The sequence below is a fragment of the Lactuca virosa genome, chromosome 7 (assembly GCF_052849685.1).
Source record: "Lactuca virosa cultivar CGN04683 chromosome 7, Lactuca_virosa_CGN04683_v6, whole genome shotgun sequence".
In the NCBI taxonomy this organism is placed as follows: domain Eukaryota; kingdom Viridiplantae; phylum Streptophyta; class Magnoliopsida; order Asterales; family Asteraceae; genus Lactuca; species Lactuca virosa.
In genome coordinates this window covers 6,582,660-6,600,802 of record NC_136432.1, presented here as the reverse complement: position 1 = coordinate 6,600,802, position 18,143 = coordinate 6,582,660, and positions in this window count along the sequence as shown.

Sequence of the window (18,143 nt, the reverse complement as noted above, 5' to 3'; positions counted from 1 at the left end):
AAGCATGACTTGCTTAATTTTGATGTCAAGGTGGAGATTGTGGAAAAGTTGCCTCCAAAATTAGCAAGTGGCAAATAGTTCAGGGGTTATTTCCGTAACTTATCATTTACTATTCATAGTTTGACTATGAATAGTAATCTAATATGAAATTGAAAATGAAATTGGACGGAATGGAGGCACAACAATTTTTTGGACGGCATTTTTGTTTTCACATTAGATTTATATTCTCCTCTTTGGCTATAAATAGCCAGAGAGACTTAACCCACAAAAATAACCCAACAATCAAAATATATATATATAGTAAAACATTACATATATATATATATATATATATATATATATATATATATATATATATATATATATACTGATACACCACCATATATTTTAGCCCTCTCACTCTATTTGTAATCTCTTTCATAATCCCTGTAAACACTGCAAATTATAGTGAATTGTTTCTCGGCTTCCTCCGCCCGTGGTTTTTTCCCGATTTGGGTTTCCACGTAAATTCCTGTGTCTCTATTCTATTTATTTTATTCGTATTACGTTGTGATTATTACGCTTTGATAATTTTTGATCCCATTCCGCATTGAGCTAATATTATTTAAGTCAATTCGTATCCGTCGTATTTCACAACACTTTCCATACTACCTTACCTTCCATCATATTAAGTTTCACCCACCTTCATTGTAACACCGTAAATTTTCAAACAAATTTTTCATTTTAAAATCACATAATTCTCATTAACACTTTTCACAAAAACTCCAAAGTGTAAAATTATCAAAAACACATATCCATAAATTGTTGAATGAAAATCCAGGATCCTCAAAACATAACTCCATCTCGGTTGTACAATCAAGCCGGCACTTTCTCGCGATCCTGAGAAGTACGTAAAACACATATCACATAACACGGTAATCATAAAGTTTAGTGAGTTCCCCAAAATACCACTCATATCCCATTAGCCTCTCATGACTATACTCAATAAGACTCTCCAGTCAATGTGTCTCAGTGCAACCCTCTGGTCCCACAACTCGGGTGGACCCTCCGGTCCTAACTCAGTAAGCTCAGAATAATACACAACATAAATCACAAAGACAATATGCAGGATATCACAATACTCAATATAAACACATAAGACCCTCCGGTCACACAAAGATTACCACTCCAGGTAAGTATAGTGAGAAGACTCACCTCGGATGATGAACAGCTCCTATAGATGTTGTTGCTGCACACCGGCCTCTAACACTGAACCAAACCCATAATTAACCCAATTAAGATCTAAGACCAAACCTCACTCATTAGGTCTAAAAGATAGCTCACTACCCGGCCCACAATCAACTCAAGCTCATTGGGCCCACCAACGCCCAATACTAAATGGGCTCTCCCAAGGCCCAACTCTTAAACTTAAGTCCAAATGGCAAGTCCAACACAAAGGCCCAAGACATACACAATATTCTCTGATCAAATCCCCAGTACAACAAGCCCAAAAATCCAGGCCCAACACTTAAGGCCCAATGTGAGTTTTAGCCAAAAAAGCCCACAACAAGGTTACGCGGGGCGTACCTCCCTTGGTACGCTCAGCGTACGCATGAACCTTGATCGGGGACACTTGACCAGTACACGAGGCGTACTGGATTTACGCTTGGCGTTCGTCCAAACTTGCTTTTTCTCACTCTCTTGGTCTTAACCCGTTAAGACCATAGCTATACTCTCAGATCTGGACTCCCTAAAGGCTCATACTCCATAAAGTTCATGACTTTAAGCCTTTGCATGGCTGGTAAAGTCCCAAACTCAAATACACTCACTCTTTACTCCCAAAAATGCTCCTATCTCATGCATGGGGTGGCTTTAATGTCCAAGACCTCATTTTTATGAATCCTCTCCACTAGAAACACTTAAAAGGACAAATATTAGGCTCTGGAGTTCCAACAACTCATAAAGCTTCAAGCTTTGGGACCAAAAACGCTAAAATGGACCATAATATGCTCAAATCAAAAAGGATGAGAAAGCTCTGAGATTTATACCTTCAAATGATGCTCCAACCACAGGAAAGCTCAGATCCAAGGCCAGGACTCCAACTCCATTATCCTCAATGCTCCTTCTTCACTTCAAGGATACCACAAGAACACTTAGAAGCTCACAAATGGACAATCAAGCTAAAGGAACGGATATTAGGGTTTTGAGAGGGTTGAAGGCTGGAAATGGTGGCCAGAAATGAGGTCATCATTTCTTTAAATAGGGACACGCCCCTCATTTAGGGTTTTCACCCTGTGCCTAGTACGCACAGCGTACCCTCTGGTACGCCCAATGTACTAGGTGGCTCCGCTTCAAAATCACGCACATGAGTACGCTAAGCGTACACACACGTACGCCCCGCGTACTCAGCTGCCACCTTTCTCAAATAAGGGACCTAACTCGCCAAAACTTCAAACTATCATATCTTCCTCGTTATAAGTCCGTTTCCAATGAAACTCATATCCACGGAAAGGTGGCGAGAAGCCCTACGCTTCTAGCAACTCGTCGCAGACCCAAGGCTTCCTCATGCCCGGGTTGCAGCCCACGAACCCTAAATCACGGACGATCCGAAACAGGATGTTACATTCATGTGTCAATCAAAGCAAATAAATAGATTATAATCTTGATTATGAACAATCAATGATAAAAAAAAACTTTAGGTTAAGAAGAATTATCTGCTCTAATTGGCGTATACATTCAGATGGTTTTGTGTCATCTTGGATGATGTCAACTTCTTTCATTGCGCATAAACTTCCAGCCTCATTACCAGAAGAATTTTAATTCATAAAATAAGAGCAGAAGATGAAAAGAAGGTATACTGAGTTCTTTTCATGGTTATTGTAGATGACATACCCATTGATTGCTACAAATACACTACCATAAGTACCACATCTAAGGAGTTTCCCTTTCTTTCATTGTCCTTTTATCGATTGCACATCTCAATTATCCAAACTTTGATGACTCTGTCTCCAAACCTTGTTGAAAATGGTTATTCAATGTACTTGATGAACTGCTTTTTCTTACATCTTTCATGCCTGTAGGACCTAAGTTTTAAGATCGAAAGCAATCGAGTCTTAATAATCTTACTCTGGATATTGATCTTACAAGTAACAAATCTAAAAAAAGAAATAAGATGAAGTCTTCAATTCTTTAGAACATCATACATCATGACAAATTTGGGGTGTACGAACCAGTCACAAAAAGTCAACTGCCAATATATGTAAATTTCTAATACAAATCAACAGCAAGTTGAAAAAAGCAATGAAATTAAAAAGTAAATTGAATTGTTTACCATTTTCAACAGTCAAGGAGGACAAAAATCCAACTGGAGTGCTATTCTTCCTGATGATGTTTGAACTAGTTGAATCCATAGCGCTAAAGACGATGCAAAATCCAAATTAATTTGATTTGTAAACTCATAACCACTGGAATATGACAATCGCCATGAACTGCTACTGTGTGTCACATCCGTTGACAGGTGGAAGATCTTGGTAATGAATCGATGTTTCTCTCCTTTCCTGCTTCATAGGGGTTGACGACAACGACATATAGTGTAGAAAGTTCGGAACTCACGTGAATCATATTCAGGTTTCTTTTGTTGCTTGAAGAACTTTTCCTCGGGCTCGTATTTCGAGGCAGCAGTGACAGGATCTGGAAACTCCTGTTTTCCATTCTAATTTATTATATTTGAAAAGAATGAGCTCGAAGAAGAGCGATAACACAATAAGGAGCTCCGATTCTCATCTTGTTGATTTTGATTTTGAGTTTCATGATCGTAATTTGGAGCTCTGATTCTCATCTTGTTGATTTTGATTTTGAGTTTCCTGATCGTAATTTGGATAAGAATACAATGAAACCAACTGTCTGATCTTGGCAAACTAGCCCTTAGCCGGATGTATGATGTTGTGAGCTGTGAAATACGTTCGATTAGGGTATAAGAATTGGGGAAATGTTAATGGTCAAACATAATAGAGGCCGATTCATTTTGGGAGTGGGAATAAGAATCGTGGATTTAGTTTTTTTAATGGCACAAAAATAAATCTTGCTTTTTTTCCTTTATAATAGTGGAAGAGATAGAAGGCTCTCTTGTCGACATTAAATATAGAGTTTTTAGTGGCATTTTGAATTTTTATGTCACTACTAAATATTCATATTAGTGACATATATTATAAAGTGTCATTAAATCTACTAATTTTATAGTGGCATATAAAAATATGCCACTAAAAACATACTATAGTGACATATAAAAGACGTGCCATTAAAAATGTGTGCCACTAAATGACATTTTGTTTGTAGTGAAAACTCGTTAAGCTTTGTGCTTACGGTTTATGTTTAAAATGTTTTTAGTTACTTTTGTTTTCAAAAGGAAGGGTCCGACTTAATCGCACTACATCCCTGAAGATCTATTATGCATTGACTGTTTAAGATTTTACTCTGATGTTTTGATAATACTTTTATTCTGATCACCTTATGGGATAATGAATGAATGGTTTTGACTTATTTAAAATGAAATTTTTACTCGCTAATTTTGGATGTTAGACAACGTAAATTTGTCAAATTAGAGTCGTATTTAGGGTAAAATGATAAATGTTTACATAAACCTGTGACCTTTGTGTATTTTGCAAATGAGACTCTAATTTTGGAATTGAAAACGTATGAATAATAAAAGGCCCAAAGCCAATCGAGTAATTTAAGCTATTAAAAAAGTTAAGAGCTACTAATTGAAACATAGGAACGAGGAATTCTTACAGGCATGTCTAAGATGTGAAGAAACTCCAAACGACAATGAAGAAGCATAGGCCGTCGGTGGATTTGCCATTGTTGGGTTGAATCGGATGTAGATCCGCCTCCATCTCATGCTGGATGAACGAAGGTGGTGGCGGAGTGGGGGCGTTGAATGTTGTCGGAGTTTTATGTGTAGGAGTTTCTAGGTGAGAGGAGGGGTGAGAGGAACATATTTCTGGTTTAAGGCCAATTTTTTTTTGATTTTTTGTAGGAGAGAGAGAGAGATAGAGAGAGAGAGAGAGAAAGAGATAGAGAATTTTATTATTTTTTAATTATTTAAATAGATAAAGAATAAAAGTAAAATAAATACATAAATACATAAAGGGTGTTATAGGAATTTCGGGTTTTAGGTGGACTAAAACCACATAAAAACATAGTCAAAATGACCACGAACCCAAAAAGTTTGGACGAAAACCCCAAAAAATGCATACCACAGAGACCATATTTTCAGTTTTGTCTTAATTTTATCTCCAAACAAATTATACCGAAGATGTTTAGGGTTTGTTGTTTAGGGTGTGATAATTTCATTTTCAATAAAAAAAAAAAAGCATTCGTGTCTTTTAGATGTAACTAGTAGGTGATCTCGGGCTTCGCCCCGAGACGTTTTTTTCTAAATTAAAAAAAAATCGGTGCATTTAAAACAACAAAAACTAAAAAATAAATAAATGGATGATTTCTTAATAAGTCACAAAAATGGAGAGATTATTTATCTAATTTATGACAAATGTGTGCAAGATAGCAAACCCATGTAAAGATAAAAGTGCCAATCTAAACAAAATTCAGGGACCATTTATGTAACTTATGCATACCGGTTTGTAAAAGTGGGAAAGACTTAGGCTATGTTTGGCGTACTAGCTGAAAAGCTAGCTGTTAAATAAAAAGTTAGCTGATGGCTGAAAAAATAGCTGATAAAAAATGACGTTTGGTAAAACTAGCTGAAATATATAAAATTACATAAAAGGACATGTAAGAGTATGTGTTTCTATACTTAATTAAGGGGTGTATTTGGAAAATTTTAAAAAAGCTCCTAAAAAGCTAGTCTAAGTAGCTTTTCAAAAAGCTAGCTTATAAGCTACTTTTGGGCTTACCAAACACGGCAACATAAAAAAGCTCGAAAAATAAGCTAGCTTATCAGCTAGCTGTGGCGCGCCAAACACAGCCTTAAAGAACGGAGAAAGAAAAAAAAAGAAAAAAAAGTCAAGAGAAAAGTGTCAAGCTAAACAAAATTCAGGGACCATTTATGTAACTTATGCATACCGGTTTGTAAAAGTGGGAAAGACTTAAAGAACGGAGAAAGGAAAAGAAAGAAAAAAAGTCAAAGTGGTGAGAGGGTGGTAAAGTGACAAACACTAGAAACCTATGGGCAATATGTAGTGGACAACAGGAGCAAAGGGATTTAAAATGAGAAACATTAAAAAACTGTGGCCAATCTGTAAAAGCATTAACTATACTGTAGCTAAGGACAATGTAAATTAATATAGTATATAATATAAATACTTCATTTCCAATAGTATGTTTTTATTTACAATTAGTTGTTTTTTTTCCAAACAAACTATATCAAATTTGAACCAAATATGCCTTCATCATCTATGGAAGGACAAGCCTACTCGATGCATAGAGTAGATGTGCATATTTGGATCGTCCTTTTTTTTTGTTTGCCTATTAACCAACCAATCTAGTCCTAGATCGTCCGGTCCCTAGTCGCTCCAATAGTAGGATTCGATCCTCACTTTTAGCAACTCTTCAATCCTTATTAAACCCTAAACCGGTTCAGAGACCCGTCTCGTCGAACATTTCTATACAAATAAATGTTACAATTCTAATTACTAGCTACAAAAAACCCTTTAAAACAGTTATGTAAGTTATGCAAAAAAAAACGGTTCAAACGTCATATATTATTTTTTTTAAAATAATAATAATAATTAAAAAAAAAAAAAAAAACCCCTAGTCCGGACGAGCCCCTCAACTAAATTAGTAACTTAGCAAGTCAGTTAAGAGCACGATTCTCTACCATTTTGTTGCTAAGTGAGTGTTGAATTAGTAATTTATCAACGATTATTAGTTCGTTAGTAATTTATTGACAGATTTTCTAGTAATGTAAAATTTATCTTAGTTTTGTTCATTTAAAAATATTCTAACATTTTTTTGAAAGGAATATGTATAGTTTTAAAGGGAAATAGAATAATTTTATAAATTAAAGTAGTAAAAGAAACAAATTTAGAGTTATTTCAAGTTCGTGACCGAATTCCATCTTGGACGTTCTTATACACATACCAAAGACGTTCATAATCTTGAAATTCGTTCATCATTTTCTTCTTCTCGGCTCACTGAAAACCCAATTCAAAATCCATTAATCCGGCATTTCTTTGAAAAGAATTCTTAACAAATTGACACCCATCAAGCTTCCTCCATGGCATCTTCAAACTCACAACACACACGCCCTCCTGGTTCTTGTAGTTCTACCGGACAATCTACACCACCCGTCGGAAACAACCCACCGGAACTGCATCCACACGCTTCAAACGTCAACAGAAAGAAGAGACTCACCCACGGCCAACTGGCTACCCGCCTTTCTATGCCAAGCAAACGCCGTCAAACTGAAATCAACACTGCCTCCAGCCCACGTCGGAAAGAAGAGGTTAATCTTTTGAAGGACATTCTTGACTTTTACCATAAAACTCAGACGTACCCAGATGCTGACCTGGACAACCTGATAAAATTCTATCTGCAATGGATTCAAGGACGCGTTGAGGCTTATGCAGATGAATTTGAAGTGGGTAAAAAGATCGATGAATTGAATTTTAGATTCTTTAAGAAAATAGGGAAGAAACTGAATGGTGAAGATGTTGAAGGTGCGATGGATCCTATTGACATTGAAATCTTTCAATTGTCAAATCTGATTTGGGGATTAGAAGATGATCATGGTGGTATGGAAGCTTCATCGACAAAAGCGAACGAAGTTGGATCTTCAGCTTTGGCTCGTTAGAGCTTAGAATGCGTATAATCCCTCTGTCAAATTTTAACAGAATTCACAAATTACCTTCTAATGTCATGCATGAGTTGCCTTGGATGAATCAAGAACTGATGATTAGGGTTTAATGGTATCAAGAAGTTTGTTCATATGATAATTAGGGTTTAATGGTTTCAAGAAGTTTTGTTCATAGAAGCAATAGAACCGTTTGGATGTTCAAATGATTAACTTTTTGGTAAATGTGTTTGATGTTCATGTTCATTTCTTGATGATTGGCTTTATCTCTTACATCTTTTTTTTACATCCCATGACTTCAAATCTACTTTTTCATGTTCTTGATTTGTTTCGACTATTGAATCAAAAGTCAAAATCCGAAAGAAGAACTTATATTATAAAAATTTAAATCTCAAGAACAAAAGTTCCAAATCATATGATCATTATCTAGAAGTTTATTATTTTATCCCTAATCCTTGTTATTTTTTAAATTTTACTGGAATTTCATACATTGGCCTTTCAATATATATATATATATATATATATATATATATATATATATATATATATATATATATATATATATATATATATATATATATATATATATATATATATATATGTCTTTTAATTAAACTGTAAGATAAATGGTATCAGAAAAGTTACAAGCAAATACGTTATCTAAAAGCAAAACTATTTGTATTTTAATATGAAATTCTATATCTTTTAATTAAACTGTAAGATAAATGGTATCAGAGCCAAAAAAGTTTTTGGGGTGGTTATGCATGAGATATTTATTTCATATTTATTTAATTTGGGTTTAATATTCTCTAAGAAATTTATAAGTTTTAATAAGTATGATTCAGAGACAAGACCAGTGATTGGTTGGATTAGCGTAAAACGCGCAGATAAGGACGTAAGTCGCGGTGCCGGACCACAATCATCGTCGGGACAATTTGCCTCTGTTCATCGTAATTAAAACAAGTAAGTTTTCTTAAAGAATTTTAAAGCAAAATCATTTAAATATGAGTAAATTTTCACGCATACTATCTAAAAAATATATTCCTGGTAAAAATATCGATAATGAACAAGATTATGATAATCAAATAAATTCTATTGAAGAAACCATTAATGGCATAGAACAAAGTTTGAATGATTGGACAATACCTAAAACTAATGTTAATACAATATATAGAATATGAACTTTTGACTATTTTCAAGGTTATTCTATTAAAATGACAGAACAAACTTTGTTTATTGGTCAAAACCAACAAAATTTACATTTATTATCATCACGATCTATTCTAGAACATAGAATGAAATATAAATTTTTACATGTTGGTTTAGTCCAAATTGCTATCAAACCTTTATTCAGACTTGGAATAGATGCCTCTGTTCTCCTTTTGAATTAACAAATTTTTGTTTTAGAATTCCTCTGAATCCAATATCACTAGCATCTGTTTCAACTATGATATTGGCATTGGGATGAGGTAAATTTAAACATGGCAAAGTAGGAACCTTTTGTTTTATATATTTAATTATATCTGTATGTTTTTGAGTCCATGGTTCATGATTATCTTTTAATCTATTATAAAGTGGTTTACATATAATCCCTAAATCTTTGAAAAATCATGGATATAATTTAGGCATCCTAAAAATCTTTGAAGTTGCCTTTTATCCTTAATTTCATCAGGAAATTTAGTAGAAAACTGCAAGCTTCTTGTAATAGGTCTAATAGTGTTTTTGACAATATCATGTCCTAAAAAACGAATTTCATTTTTAAATAAATGCATTTTTGCTGCAGAGACAGCTAAACCATTTTGATAAATTAAATCATAAAATTGATTTAAATGTTTGAAATGTTGATCAATTGATTTTGAAAAAATTAGGACATCGTCAATATAAGCAATAGCAAAACTACTTATAGGAGTTACGATATCATTCATAATATTTTGAAATTCAGAAGGGGCATTTTTTAATCCAAAAGGCATTACATTCCATTCAAAATGTCCGAAGGGAACATTAAAACCAGTTTTATATTTATCTTCCTCATGAAGTTGAATTTGCCAAAATCCTGATTTCATATCAAACTTTGAAAATATTTTTGAATCATAAAGTTTTTTTTAGCAAATTTCGTTTATTAGGAATAGGAATAACGAATCCATTCCAAAACTTTGTTTAAAGGTTTATAATTGATAACTAATCCTGGTGATCCTCTTTCTAATTCTGCGGCATTCATATCATAAAATGATGAACAAGACCATGGTGATTTAGAAGGTCTTATGAGTTTTTTATTTATTAAATGTTGAATTTCATTTTTACAATGACTTTCTAGTTCACTATTCATGTGAATGGCTCTAGATTTTGAAGGAATATCTTTTTCATCAAAAAAATTTATATACGGTAGTTTTACAATATGTTGTTTTCTATTCCAAAAGGCATTAGGAATATTAGAACAAATATTTTTCTCAAATTTTAATTTTAAACCTATTATTTTATTTTGAATATTATTATTATTTAATTGATTAGTTATTCGAACACTATTTATTTCGTTAATAAGATATTTGGCTTGTTGTGTTTTATAATTAAGGACATTAATCGTTGAATATAGAGGAGGTTCACAAAATTTAAATATAATTTCTTTTCCAAAAACATTGGTTCTTATATCATCATCATGAACCATAAAAGGATATAGTTTTGTAATAAAAGGTGTTCCAAGAATTAAAGGAGAAGATAGATCTTTTACTAAAATTATGTGAGTTTTATAACAGTAATCTTGGTTATTACAAATATGAACATCAGAAACTTTATAATTTACAATTAATTTTGTACCTCCGGCACCAGTAAGTCTAGATGCAGTTTTTTCATAGAATTGTGTAGGAAAAATTCCTTCTTGAATACAATTCATATCAGCACCACTATCAATTAAAGCAGTTAGGTTGATTTTAAAATTATTCTTGACTAAAGTAATTTGAGTGTTCCATTTTTGAGAAACTTGATTATTTATAATTTTACCAATAGTTACATTTTCAATTTTATTTTCTTCTTCTTTATTAATTTCTATATTTTTGTTGTTAAAATTAGAAGGTTTTTCTTTTTCTAAAATTAAAATTTTATTTTTTATTTCTTTTATCTCTTGTTTTACTATTTTTAATTCTTCTTGAAGTTCTTGCATAGAAATTGGCTTTGCTTCAGTAAATCTTTCATATATATTTTTTAAATTAAAATTTTCATTATTAGCAGGAGTTATGTTATTAGTTTTATTAAGCATCTGCTTTATTAGTAATTCTTGGATATTTTTATCTTTTATAGAATCAAGAGAGTTTAAAAGATCTTTATCATCTTGTGAAAGAACGTTAATAGAACTACTAGTAATTACATTGATTAAATTTTTACAATGACATTTACCAATACATTCGCAAACATCAGAATCTTCTGAACTTGAAGTAGTATGTTCGAGAATATTTAAATCATTTGTTTGAAAATCAGAAATACTTTCATCAGAATCTGAATCAGTATTTAAAATAATTTTTCTTATTTGTTCTTTTAAATCATCAGAAACATTTAACTCATTTATTTTTCTCTTAGCATAACAATTATTAGCTGTATGACCATTACGCCCACATTTATGACAAATAATAATATCTTTTGATTTTCTTTTAGATTTTTTATAATTTGGTTTATAAGGTTTTTTAGATTTTGACGCATAATCTTGGCCTTTTTTATAATTTTCTGGAAGATTATAATTCTTTTTTCTGAAATATTTTGAAGATTTTTTCTTATATACTTTAGATTTTGAAGTAGACGGACCATTCAAGGGCTGATAACCATATTGTTGGCAAAAATTTCCCAATTCATTTTTACTGTTAATTCTATCTTTTTTGAGCTTTTCCTTAAACCTAAGATCAGCACAAACTGCTAATCCTTCTTTATTAATGTAGTTTATTAGATCTCCATAAGTTAAATTTTGATAAGGGATGGTATTATTAAAATTTTCTCTTAATTTTTGTCTAACTCTTTCTGCAAAGAGTTTTGGAAGGCCAGCAATAAAACGTTCTTTCCAATAAGACTCTTTACAATCAGGTCTCGAAAAAACTTTAACAAGATAATTATCTTTATACCATCTAAAATCAGTAAGTTTTCTGCAATGTAAATTCATTAAAATTTCTGAAGTTTTTTCTTGAAAAGTAGTAGGATCTCCTACAAAGTTTTTGATAATAGCAAAAATTAAAGTATTAACCATATCATCTTCAAACGTTTGTATTTGTGGATTATTTTCTTGTTTTATAATAGTTTTCTTAGCAGATAAAATATAATCTTTTTCTTCTTGTGAAATATAGAAATCTCACCATCCTTTAAGACTACCAGTAAAACCAGAAGTAATAATATTAACAATTTGAAGTTGAGTATTATTATGGACTTTATAAGCATTAGCAGCCATAGTCATTTCTTGTATAATATTCATAGTTTGATGTTCAGAATGGCCATCAACATTCCATTCATAAACAGAATTACCATCATATTGAGAACGATCAAATTGAAAAGTTCGTTCTTCTAGTTGAACATCTGGAAGAGAGGGCCTATTCCAATAATTTCTTATGGTTGGCTTTGGATTCTTTCCGAAAGAGCTTCGTTTTGATTGATGAATTTTATTAAGATTTGAAAAATCATTAGTGAGTTGACTAATATCATTATTTGAATTATCAAATTGTTGAGCAAGAGTTTCAAAATTTGTTTCACTATTAATATCACTATTTTCAGCTTCATCATTTGTAAGGGTATTAATAATGTTAGTGTTTGAGATATGAAGTTTTGAAAGTCTTTTTTCTAATTCGTTAATTAAATCCGTATTTCCTAGATTAAAATTACCATCGATTTGACAAGGAACAAAACTTATATTGCTAGTGCTTGCCATATTCTGCTTATTATCATTCTTGTCATTGAAAATTTTTTCTTCAATTTTAACTAAATGTTCGGTAATACTAGATAAGGATTCGTTTGCATAATTATTTTGGTAAATAATTTTTTGAAGACCCTTTTCCGTAGTTAATTGATTTGGGGCTTGAACTAAAGGAGTCGCAATAAACATATCGTTAATAATAATTTCTCCTTTTGGTGGAAAATTAGCAATAATTTCTTTATTAGAAATAATATCTTTATATTTTTTCTCTAAAATGGGAGTGATAGAATTATTTTTAAATGGTAATTTATTTTATGTTTAGGGGCATAAATTAACTCAAACCATTGAAAAAAAGGAGAATGAATTTTATTTGATAAAACATAATCTTCCCAAATGCCTAAATGAAGAAATCTTAAGTAGTATGAAAAATTTTCTTCGTGCCAAGCTCTTTTTTTATTATTGTAATCTTTGTAATACTCAATATTTTTTAAGTAATCAAAGTCAACTTGATATTCTAAATTTGAGAAATTCATTTTAACATGTTGTTTTTGTTAGGATTGAAGAAAAATATGTTTTATTGATTCTAAATTATGACTTCGTGATTTTTCGTATTTTTTTATTCCTATTGTTAGCCTAGAAATTTTTTCTATTTGTTTATTATATTCATTAGTATATGGAAGTATTTTGTATAAATTATAATCTTCATGAATTCTAGTTTCTTCTAAACGTTGAATGGTTTTGCATATATTAGAATTTATCTTCCAATGTCTTTTTAACATATTAGCCCAAAGCTTATTATTTTTTGAACAATTAATTTGTACTTTAGAACTCATATTTGTTGTTTAAAATTTTGGAGTTCATCAATAAAATCTGATTTAGTAGGACTAGGTAAACTATTTTCACTATTTTGGTCATCTTGATATAATGGTTTGGGAATAGAATTAGTATAGTCAACAGTTTTTAGTTTTAAAGATCTTGACTTTGATAACGGAGATTTTGAAGAACTTGTCTCCGGGATAAAAGAAGTCGATAATCTGGATGATGAAATTTTTAAGGAAGAAAAATTTATATCTACTGAACCATCATTATATTCTATAATATTTGAGATTTGTTTTGAAGAGTCTAGTGGTTTTGGATCGATAACATTTTGTAAATTCCAGTTACATGATTGAGTTATATCAGACCATTTTAACATTTTTGGTGTGTGAACTTTGGTATGGTTAGTATTTGCTTCAAAAATAATTGTTTCATTTTTAGGACTCGATAAACGTGTTTTCGGTTCAAGTGTAGTTGTCATGGTTTTGTAACAAACAAGATAAATTATTGCTAAAGGCTTTGTATCATCTTTAAATTCTAAATTTTTTGTTTCTACAGTTAACACTAAAGTATCTAAAATATTTTTATCAAATAACCCTACAGAAAAATTTGGATAACAATTGAAATAAATAGGTCCGTTAGCAATATTTGTTTCAGCCATAGCTAAAATAGAATTTTGAAAATCTTTATGTCTCTTGTCTCTTAAAATAAGGAGAACAGGGGCATCTATTCCAAGTCTGAATAAAGGTTTGATAGCAATTTGGACTAAACCAACATGTAAAAATTTATATTTCATTCTATGTTCTAGAATAGATCGTCATGAAGAAGATAAATATAAAACTGGTTTTAATGTTCCCTTCGGACATTTTGAATGGAATGTAATGCCTTTTGGATTAAAAAATGCCCCTTCTGAATTTCAAAATATTATGAATGATATCGTAACTCCTATAAGTAGTTTTGCTATTGCTTATATTGACGATGTCCTAATTTTTTCAAAATCAATTGATCAACATTTCAAACATTTAAATCAATTTTATGATTTAATTTATCAAAATGGTTTAGCTGTCTCTGCAGCAAAAATGCATTTATTTAAAAATGAAATTCGTTTTTTAGGACATGATATTGTCAAAAACACTATTAGACCTATTACAAGAAGCTTGCAGTTTTCTACTAAATTTCCTGATGAAATTAAGGATAAAAGGCAACTTCAAAGATTTTTAGGATGCCTAAATTATATCCATGATTTTTCAAAGATTTAGGGATTATATGTAAACCACTTTATAATAGATTAAAAGATAATCCTGAACCATGGACTCAAAAACATACAGATATAATTAAATATATAAAACAAAAGGTTCCTACTTTGCCATGTTTAAATTTACCTCATCCCAATGCCAATATCATAGTTGAAACAGATGCTAGTGATATTGGATTCGGAGGAATTCTAAAACAAAAATTTGTTAATTCAAAAGGAGAACAGGGGCATCTATTCCAAGTCTGAATAAAGGTTTGATAGCAATTTGGACTAAACCAACATGTAAAAATTTATATTTCATTCTATGTTCTAGAATAGATCGTGATGATAATAAATGTAAATTTTATTGGTTTTGACCAATAAACAAAGTTTGTTCTGTCATGTTAATAGAATAACCTTGAAAATAGTCAAAAGTTCATATTCTATATATTGTATTAACATTAGTTTTAGGTATTGTCCAATCATTCAAACTTTGTTCTATGCCATTAATGGTTTCTTCAATAGAATTTATTTGATTATCATAATCTTGTTCATTATCGATATTTTTACCAGGAATATATTTTTTAGATAGTATGCGTGAAAATTTACTCATATTTAAATGATTTTGCTTTAAAATTCTTTAAGAAAACTTACTTGTTTTAATTACGATGAACAGAGGCAAATTGTCCCGACGATGATTGTGGTCCGGCACCGCGACTTACGTCCTTATCTGCGCGTTTTACGCTAATCCAACCAATCATTGGTCTTGTCTCTGAATCATACTTATTAAAACTTATAAATTTCTTAGAGAATATTAAACTCAAATTAAATAAATATGAAATAAATATCTCATGCATAACCACCCCAAAAACTTTTCTTGGCTCTGATACCATTTGTCTTACAGTTTAATTAAAAGACATAGAATTTCATATTAAAATACAAATAGTCTTGCTTTTAGATAACGTATTTGCTTGTAACGAATTTTAATACTAGCTCTTATGAACTTTCTAACATCATGAATATGATTATTGTTTAAAATCGTACCTAGATTATTAGGTTTGTAAGAATCCTTGAGATTTTGCTCAGAATTATTTATAGATTCTTGGATTTGTTGTATTCTTACAAGAATATCTCTATTAGGAATACAATTCATCAAGATTTTGTTAGACATATTTAAATAATTCAAGCATGAATTTGATTAATTTGATTATTAAAAACGACTACTATTTTAACAAATATTTCAAATCTTGTAGAATTAATGGTTAGAACAACTCGAAATGAAACTATCATGGAGAAATAGAAGCAATACAACAATTGAATAAAATATTTTAGATAATACCTTCTTGAATTAAGCTTGAATTACAATCAGTACATACATCTGGAGAAAGAATTATCTGAAAATCTAGAGACTTTGAACATCTGCTAATAGAAAGAGAGACTCTTGGAGATTTTTTAGACATAGAATGAACATTTTTTTTTAGATAATACCTTCTTTGGTGTATGAACTTTGGTATGGTTAGTATTTGCTTCAAAAATAATTGTTTCATTTTTAGGACTCGATAAACGTGTTTTCGGTTCAAGTGTAGTTGTCATAGTTTTGTAACAAACACGATAAATTATTGTTAAAGGCTTTGTATCATCTTTAAATTCTAATTTTTTTGTTTCTACAGTTAACACTAAAGTATCTAAAATATTTTTATCAAATAACCCTACAGAAAAATTTGGATAACAATTGAAATAAATAGGTCCGTTAGCAATATTTGTTTCAGCCATAGCTAAAATAGAATTTTGAAAATCTTTATGTCTCTTGTCTCTTAAAATAAGGAGAACAGGGGCATCTATTCCAAGTCTGAATAAAGGCTTGATAGCAATTTGGACTAAACCAACATGTAAAAATTTATATTTCATTCTATGTTCTAGAATAGATCGTGATGATAATAAATGTGTATATATATATATATATATATATATATATATATATATATATATATATATATATATACCTTAATAAGCATTTAGCCTCAAATGCTAAATTTTAAGAGGTATAACCTTTAAAGCATTATATACAACAACTTTTTGCAATCCAGAGAAATCATATCTTATCGGATCAACATTTAGAAAAGTCAAGAAATCTCTTATCGCCCCTATTATGAAGGCGTTATTGTTTTGAGTTTTAACCTGGCTTCTCTTGTCTCAGCATTTCCCCATATCTCAGCAGTTTCGTTTATTTTTCATATATAGACACATTCGAATAGAAGCTCCCCGTCACTCCCTCATCACATTGATCTGGCATGGGTCTCTCTAGAAACCCTAGTCGTCGACCTCTACCACCACCGATGATTGCATCCTCTTGAAAAAAAACCTGACCTTTGGCCCCCTACTACGTCGTTGTTTGCTGCTCCCCCTCAACAACCACCACTATTCACCACTACATACATACACAACCATCTGCTCGATTATCCCTCTACACCCCAACCATCTGTTTGTTGCCTGCTCCACTCAATCAAGATTTTGTAGGTCAAAATCCAGCTTCAAAATCGTACACATTCAACCAGAAGATTACGACTTCTATGGGAGTTAAAAGGGAGAATGATCGAACAGATGGAGTCGTGTTTTCTACTTTCGATCCCATCGCTGCTCCAGGAAGAGTGGGCAATTCATTTTTTTTAAATCAAAACTGATCATATCGTGATTTCGGCAGAAACACATACAAAATCATCTGCTTGGACCACTTAACTAGTCGGGTAACTCGCTCCCAAGAAGGCGCACATCATCTCTTCAATTTGATTCTTGAATCTGAACTTTCATGATTTTAGGATAGAGGTATTTTATTGTTTTTATTTTGAAATTTCTTTATCTTCGTCTATTTATCCCACTGTGTTTCTATTTTGTTTAAACATTGGCATCCATTGGGAGATTCTTGGCATTGAAATTTCTCAACACTACCGTGAATCGAAGCCTAATCGAAGTCGCTACCACCACCTTCATCGGCAGTTAACGCAACCACCACCACCACCACCACTACTCTCATCCTTCTCTCTTCCCTATTTTTCTCTCTCGATACAAATTTGAAGGTAAGCAACGGTTCTATCTTTCTTTCACTTTCGATTCCGATTTGAAGGTAAGCAATTGTTCTCATCTTTCCTGTATTGATTTTTTTTTTCTGGAGCATAACGTTCATTTGGTCCTGATGCTTAAACCTCTTTTAGATATTTAACTGATTTGTATGTGATGTGAATGCAGGATTTTCATTTGGTGTTGAAGATGTTATCTCTTTGTTCATCAGTACAATCAGCATTAAAGGCGATTACTATAAAATTTCCAATTTTGGTTAACAAGCTTGATGCAATTTTTAATTTTGTATTAATTGTTATTAGATTAACCTTTTTGTTGATTGGATAGTGAATTTGCTTTTAAGATATATT